The sequence below is a fragment of the Triturus cristatus genome, chromosome 11 (assembly GCF_964204655.1).
Source record: "Triturus cristatus chromosome 11, aTriCri1.1, whole genome shotgun sequence".
Classification (NCBI taxonomy): Eukaryota; Metazoa; Chordata; class Amphibia; order Caudata; family Salamandridae; genus Triturus; species Triturus cristatus.
This window is the reverse complement of record NC_140594.1, coordinates 467,405,326-467,411,067: the sequence shown is the minus strand read 5'-3', so window position 1 is coordinate 467,411,067 and position 5,742 is coordinate 467,405,326. Positions and strand designations below refer to the sequence as shown.

The 5,742-nt window shown below is 52.3% G+C and overlaps 1 non-coding gene across 1 annotated transcript; it reads left to right on the top strand.

Annotated features, from left to right (window-relative positions):
• Positions 1-4,264: 4,264 nt before the first annotated feature.
• Positions 4,265-4,371, top strand: LOC146784435 (U6 spliceosomal RNA). The gene has a single exon (XR_014971384.1). It is a non-coding gene; the product is annotated as a U6 spliceosomal RNA (small nuclear RNA).
• The last annotated feature ends 1,371 nt before the right edge of the window (positions 4,372-5,742 follow it).

The window sequence follows — 5,742 nt, the reverse complement described above, 5'->3', positions numbered from 1 at the left end:
ACCTATGACCCCTACCCTGGGATAGAATGGGGAGACATAATGCCAGGTAAAATCTCTGTGATATTACTCAAAGCACTGGGTACTAAAAAAATCCCACCCCTCTAAAATATTTATTTTTAGATCTACTGTTCTGTTTGCGATCTTTCGGCGAAATTGAAAAAAATTCACTCCCACACTGGGTCAAGACAGGGGCAAGGAATTACCCTATTAACCATAGGCGCAGGGCAATAATAAACTATCCATAAATACATCCCACCCTAGGGAAAAACGAGGGGAGACAGAAAAATACCTTCAGCCTTAGGCACAGCACCGAAGGGTGAATAAATATATTGTCCCCCTCTCCATCACTGAGCAAAGTGGGAGATAGTTATACATACGCACCACCACCACAATTAAAGGGGGGCAAAAATACTGCTATCTGCACCTCTCTCTGCATCTTCTTTTTCTGCAGGACTTAATAGGGCATCAAGACAAACAGAAGCTACTGTGCATGCACCATATAAACTGCAATCTAAAGTGTGGGAGGTAGATGTATGCATGCTAGTGGTATCACACATATGTGTGCATTCACTCTATCATCATCTTTTATAGAACACTCACAAAAAAACACAAGAGGAACGATCGAACTGACACATACACTTTCTCAGTTGTTATGATGCTCTAAGCATCTCATTAGAGATTACAAACACATCTGTCTAGCAAGTCCATTAGCCACCTGAGTTATCTTAGCAGTATTAAACCTGGAAACTTGCTGAATGCACTTACATTTCTACAGTATGGAACCGACTTAGAGTTTAGCAGAGAGGGTACTCTGTCACAGCGCGGACGTGGTACCCTCTCCCCCAAACTGAAGGTGCGTCCTCCTTATTTAGAGATGCGCAGACCTTCATTATGCCGATACGACTACACCTCTGCTGCCGACATACCCCTCCGACAGCCAGGAGGAAGGACTGCCAGGGACTCAGCCATGGGTCCATCCACACAAGACCAGTTTCCATTATCCATCACCACCAGGTAAAACCGGGCAGTAAGGGGCAGGGAAAACTGCAAAATCTCTCTGCCCTCCCTCATGGGAGAAAACTACCAAGGCGAAGGAGGATTGTGCATTTATTTTCCAAAACAGAACCCTTTTTGAGTGTTTGTTCTGGAACATAAAAAATAAAAAACATTGTAGGTTTGCCGTGTGACGTCACACCCACTTGCTCGTGGGTCAAAAGACATTTCTGCACCCTGCTGAGCAAGGCATGGAGGTAGTTACTAATATGGGGCAACGGCTGCCTGCCTTAAACTGAGGGTGGAGGGGGACACGCAGAGCTGCCAACTGCCCTAGTATACTGTTTGTAGAAAACGAACCTGGCATTTTAATGAAAGAAAAAATTGCACGGAACCTTTTTAAAGAGCTGCAGGTTTATAAAAAGAATGGGGGGCCCGATTCACAAACGGCCTCGACACTCGTGGTAGAGGCCCCGCAGGCGTTGCGGGGGTCACCTCACTCGGGACCCCCGAACTGCAGTTTCTAATTGCAGAGGTCTTGCCATGAGTGAGAGGCCCCGCCACGATTCAGGACGCCTCTGCCATGAGTGTGGAGGCCCTTTGTGAATCGGGCCCAAAGCGAGGCTGCAATAGTCGGAAATGACATTGCATTCACGAGACATTGGTTTAAAACTAAGATCCCGCCACGTTATCTCAGTTGGCTACGTTTAGTTTCAAAAGCATGGAACATATAATGCGAATGGTAAGAAGCCAAGCTGAGTAGACCAATGGGAGGTCTTTAACCCCTCAGAAAAATTCACGACTCATAGAAAATGACTCACGGTCTTTTTAATATGCAACCAGCAGGGAGGCGGCCCATTTTCCTTTCTTCCACCATGGCCTGTGGCACCCTTGTTACGCCACTGATGGCACCAGGCAAAATTGCGATTGCCATAGCAACTCTGTCATGAATACATCCCTAATTAAACCTTACAGCGCGCATCCAAAATGTAACCTTTGAGTGGCTTTTGATTTGGTTATAATTAACAGTGTACTAGAAGAAGTCTCCCTTCTCGGTTCTTCACGATGACAGATGGAAGTTGTAATTGCTGTCATGGCGATATCTTACAAAAGGCTGCGGAACTTGCTGAAAGTCCATCAGTTTGCAACCGAACTAGAGGTCCCTGAAAATAGCCTATGGTGCACGTGCTTCAGGTTAATGACTGCCTCCTCTTTTCCGCAGGAGGGGGAGACAGGAGAAGATTATATCGAATTATCTAAACCCAAGTGGAAGACAGCAGGGCTTGGTATGGAGTCATTTGATTCAGTTTTTATAGAGGTATATGTTAAAGTAGACTTTAGCAACGGCGTTTAGAGTTATTGGTACATGTGTGTGCGCCTTCATCATGTTCCTTTACTATCTAGTTTACTCCAATACGGAATTGCAAGACTTCCCCTCCTGAATACCGCGTTAACACAAAGGGTAAGATACAGGTCCCAGGCCCAGCTCTCCCTCCCTCATGCTGCCAGCCCCTTCTGATGCTTCATTACCTCCTCGTTAGTCTTCCTCGCCACATGACTAACACAGTGAGCTTCAGCTCCACAACAGAACCCTCCAAAGCAAAAAGTCAGCATCCCATGCCTCCCATCCCTTCCCAATATGGCCGACCCATTACACCCATGACCCCTATAAGAGGCGGGCCGGCCCAACCCATCAGCCTGTTTTTTTTGTTCTGCACTCTCTCCAGAGCGCATCAGGTAAGTGGTGCCTGCTGTAGCAGGTGCGTGGGTCCAGGGTTGGAGGTCCTGCTCTAGCGGACCCTAGGGGCATGGACCTTGTTTTTATTCCCCTACTTGTTACCCCCGGTGTGTGTGGCGGTTGCTGTGCTTGTACCGGTGAGGCTCTGCCTTAGCGAGCCGTGGGTTTTCAGGTGAGGGGGGGTTTGCATGGGGGCCCTTTCCGGTTCCCTTGTATGTGGACGGCTATGGAGCTCGCATTCTGCAATAGATCTGTGTGCAACAGCACAAACATGCCTCAGCGCGACATTTCTTACATGCTTAAATTTACAACTGCATGTACGTCTGTTTGCATTTACATTCCCTTCGCCGCCCGCTTTTCGTTGTATTCTGCGGGCGGCAGCAGTACGGAGCTTGGACTTCCGAGTGTTGCGGGCGGGTGCTTTGCATTTCTCTTACCCTGTTGCCAACTCCTGCCGCGTATTCGCCTGCCCGCCTGCCCCTCGAAGCGTTGGGGGTGGCGGCGGCTCTGCGGGGCTCGGTCCGACTGTGGGCCGCTGTGCGACTCCGGCGCGACGTTTTTGCGCCGGGGCGGCCTTGGGAGACGCAGGCTTACCTACGTTCTGGTACACTCTTCCGGCTTGGGTGCGCTCCGGGGTAGGCGGCGTTGCTGGCTGCGCGCTGTTGATCCTCGCGGCTCGTTGTCCCGGGAGCGGGGCTTCGTTGGGGGCGTGTCCCGCCGGGTGTTTCTTCCGCCTTCCTTGCCTTTTTGGGCGCCGAGGGTTTTCTTTCAAAGGATGGCGGGAAGACACAGTCTCCTCTGGCGGCGTGGGTTCGTATTCCGCTTCTGACACATGTGTCGTTGCTTTTGGGTTATCATGCTGGTACGCGCTTCCTGCATAATGGTGGTTGGGGATGTCCTGCCCTCCCGGGCTCCTCCGGACACGATTGCCCTGCAGTCCTTTCAGGACAGGGTTCGGACCGCTGTTTCGGCGGCTTGTGCGCTGCGCTCGTTGCCAGGTCCCTCCTCCCCATTCCGTCCTCGCTTGGATCCCTCCTTGGTCTTGGTCACGGGTCACGGGTTCGGTTCCCGGCGGGTCCGCTCGGTCCTTTCTTCTGTCTGGGGTCGTTAGATGTGTACCTTTGAGTTGGGTGTCACCTACTCTTCTGTTATTCAGCGCCAGCAATCCTGTAGTGGTAAACGTGCGCTTTCCGCCTACGCAGGTTCTGTGTGGTTGTCCTTCACAGTCATTGTACTAGAATTCTATTGTGGGTTTACACATGCATGAGGTTCATAACTTTGTGTTGTCGTGCGTTTGCTGCCTTTTCTTACTCTTCTTTCGGCCTGGTGCTGTAGTCTTCTCTTGTGGACCAGGAGCTATAGCTCTATGGTATGTCTTGTGCCTATGGTTATAAAGGGTCTCACAGGACAAGGGTTCGAGTCCCGCAAACACTGTCATAGTGTCATAAGTTGGCAATATGTGACCTCTTAAATCTCTTACTGCTCTGAGACGCCGGTCGTCTCACTTTTTTGTGATCCTTCTGTGGTTGGTGGGTGCTCGCTTCGGCAGCACATTTACTAACTTTGGATCGATGCAGGGTAGTTTTGCGGGGCCCCTGCGCAAGGATGACTCGCAAGTTCGTGATGCGTTCCATCTGTGCAGTTGTTTTGTCCTGCTTCTGGGGCTTCTCGGATTCCATGGTCCAGGTGCTTTTGCAAGGGTCGGGGTTTGCCGGATCACCCCTCCCGGGGCTATGGTTGGTCTTGTGCCTCTGGTTGTCGGGACTGTCTCAGGACTTGGGTTCGAGTCCTGCATATCGCTGTCTATGTGTCATGGATTGGCTGACTTTCGGTACTCTGCTTTGAGGCTTTGCTTCTCTTTTCCGGTACGCGTGTTCTGTCCTGGTGATTGAGGGTGCTAGCTGGGTGCTTGCCTCTTCCTCCCCCGGTTCTGTTTTTCCCTCTCTTGGCTACTGTGCCATGCGGGAATTGTCGCCCCGTTGGGTGCGTTGTTGTGTGCCGTTGGCCTGGTGGCTTGGTGTTCTGTTGCGTCCGCTTCGGGCGCCTCTGTTTCTCCTCTTGATCTGTCTGTCGCTTTGGCTCTGTGGGGGTGGGATGCGCCGCCCGCCTTCCCTTCGGGTGCGGGCGGTGGAGGTTGTAGGCGATTGTCTTTTTACTTCCCTGTCGCCTTCCTGCGCGCTGACGTTGTGTTGCCTTCCCTCTCTTCCCACTCCTACTGCTCTGCCCCGTTTGGTTCAGGGTTCCCGGGTGGGGGCCCTGCTATGTCGGATTCTCTTGCTGGTTCCTCCTCCTTCTGGCCGTCGCGGCCCTGCCCTGCGTTCCCCACTCCCCCGCCGCCTTGTGCTTACTGCCCTGCTATAGCGGGCTCTGGGGTTTGGGTTTTGGTGGTTGGCTGCCCCTCTCTGTGGGGGCGGCTGTGGGCTTCTATGTTTTTACAACTGTTGTGCCTAGGTGCGTGTGGGTCCCTCGGCCCCCTCTGTCTGTTTGGGGCGCGGGGCTCTGTTGGTTTTCGGGTTGCCGGCGGTGTCCGCTCTGTACCTCGGCACCTTTCCGCCATGGTTTCGCATGGCCTGGTCTCCTTTCTGCGGTTGTGCAGGGTCGGGCCTGGTTTGTGCCCGGTTGGGGGCCCGCCTGGGTCTTCCGGGTGCTGTGGGCTTTGGGGTCCTTTTTGGTGTCTCCCTGTCATGTTCGGGTTTGCAGCTGTGCCGCTCCCTCCTCTTCATGCTCCCTGTCTCGGCGGTTGGTTCTTACCTCCCTTTTTCTGTTGGACCAGGTGCTGTGGCTCAGTGGTTTGTCTTGTGCCTGTGTTCTCGTCGTGTCACGCAACCAGGAGCTATTGCTCAGTGGTGGGTCTTGTGTCTCTGGTTATCATGGCTCTCACTGGACTAGGGTTCGTTTCCCGCATATGTTTGTCGCGGTGTCATATGTTGGCAACATTTCGAACTCTTATACATGTCATGAGTTGCCACACTGTCGTTCTCTTATGAGGTTGTCTGTCCTGGTTGGGGTCA